Genomic DNA, 2500 nt, shown 5'->3' on the forward strand with positions numbered 1-2500 from the left:
CAGACCCTGGACCTGAGCTCGGGTGACAGGGTCATGTCTGTGTGAGCCCCCCAGGAGGGGACATCATCCCCTGAGGCAGTTCAACCTGAATGTAGTGCAGGACCAGTAGATGAGGAGGCCCCAGGGTAGGTCCCACATGTAATGTGGCCTGGTAACATGGCCAGATGAGGTGGGAAAGGTGGTTCTGCTGGCAACTGTTCCCTAAACATGCTATTGTGTTACTGTTATAGAACATATGTGGGTAGTAATAGTCCACTCAATCCCGGATCATGTCCAACAGCATGGATAGATATCCCAAATAACACATACCAACAGATGTGCTGCAATCACATAGCAAACAGACCACATGCATATATGGAACCATAGTGGCCCTTACAATGGTATGCAGGTGACATTGTCTGTAACAGGCCAGCAATGATAGTGTCCCCACAGGGAACATGGCTACAAACACATAGCACAAAGCGTGGTACAATACGATATATGTCCCGATGGTAGGTAAGCTGTAGCCATACCTATTGAGTTGTAGGAACAGTTTGTTGTTGCAGATATGATAGAGGGGAGGCAGAGATGTTTATTAAGAACTATTGTAACCTTACTGTATGAGTTGCTCAGACCTGTTTCCATCTTTATGTCTTTCAGGCAAGATGTCACACGGCAGATTACCTGTCTATTCAGCGGACGAAAATGAGGTCATCATCAACCACCTGGTACAGCACTACCAGGTGATGTTTGGCAGGAAAGCCCATGAGCAGCAGGAGCGGACCACCCTGTAGAATGATCTAGTCTACAAGGTCAATGATGTCGGCCTGCATAACTGCAGTTATGAGCAGGTCCGGCATCTTTGCAGTGACCTGCTTTGCAATGTCTGTCGGTGTGCTGCTGTAGTCTGGGTGGATCACCTCACAACAGGGTGGGGCATGCCATCCATTCCCCCTGGCACGTGTTGAGGAGCTCCTCGCCAGCCTAGTGGCACCTGCCCACTCACACACACAACAACTGGTGGAGACCATAGTGGAGGTGGGTGCTACCCACACACTGGCAGAGGAGCATGCAGGTAAGGACATAAGGCACATCAGTAGACCACTCTTGCATATCCATCTGCATCTGTACAGGTAGATCATGCATATGTGAGATAACATATATATAGTCTGTTGCTGCGTAGTAGTAATAAACAGATGTGCATAAGCTGTGGTATTGTGAACTTGTACTGTTGATATACTGTAATGCTGCACCCACCCTGTACCAATGCCACAGCTGTGGCTACTGATATCACATCTCTCACACACTTATGTAGGTCCCTCTGGTATGCCACCAAGGCAGCAGCCTGTAGCTGGTAAGTATGGTTTATGTTCATGCTTGCCAATACACCAGTCATGTAATGGCTATAGTATATTCCATGCACACATCTAACACACCTACCCATAATGGATGCCATACATTATCACATTTTGTTGCTGTTAACTGCACTGCATCACAGTGGTGACCATGATGGTGTATCTGAAGGGTATGTCAGACACCTGCAATATAGCTAATATCCTGTCATTGCAAAATGTGTCCACAGGGATGAACATAATGGTGGGACAAATGGCCTACAGTAGGGACATGTGTGAAACATCACCCTTATACAGTGCTATAACAGTGTATATGCCAGTATTACAATGGCAGCTGTTACAGATATACACCATGGCATGTCATGATACTGCAGTCCACAACCCATAAAACCTGCAAAGTGATCCGAACATGAGCAATGAATGTGCAATATGGAATCGTAGGCTAGGGCAGCAAATATGGGGAATATATACCTTCACAAACACTGGAAGCATATGTGTGCACACACTCCATATAAAATATAGTGGAAGCAGCTGTTGAGGTGCTAACTGCATGCATTTGTCATGGAAATGCACATTTCAGCAAGTACACATCCCCAATGTCACACCATGTATTGGTCTGCTGTCCAAGACATTTGGCCATCAAATGTGCACACTTACCTGCAACAGATGCAGCTGTGGTTTGCACACATCTTACATGACATGGCGTGGGCCCCATACCCAACAGGTAGCACCCATGACATGGACATACAGCCATACTTCACCATTGCATATACCATGGCAAACAGTGCAGACAGTCATTTATGTGGCAAGGATGTATGGGACAGAAATGATGTAGGAAATAAACAGATGGCCATCCAATACAGATTATGTCACATTTATTTATTCATTTATGCATTTACATTTCTTGACCAGGAGAGTCTGACTGGATGCAGGTCTGTTTTCAGCGGAGGTCCAGGGAGAAAAGCTCCACATTTAAAATGTTACAGACATAATACAGTTGGAGAACATAGCATTTAAAAATTAAAGACATAGTTGCAGCTGTAGAACATAATACAAAGTTAAAAACATAGTTACAGATATAGAACATAGTTACAGATGTAGAACATAAAACATCAGTAGACAATTAGAATCACTGTTGTCTGTGAGGTACATAACAGACATTAACAATT

Source organism: Protopterus annectens, chromosome 12.part0, assembly GCF_019279795.1.
Source record: "Protopterus annectens isolate FY-2018-M chromosome 12.part0, PAN1.0, whole genome shotgun sequence".
NCBI classification, from domain to species: domain Eukaryota; kingdom Metazoa; phylum Chordata; order Ceratodontiformes; family Protopteridae; genus Protopterus; species Protopterus annectens.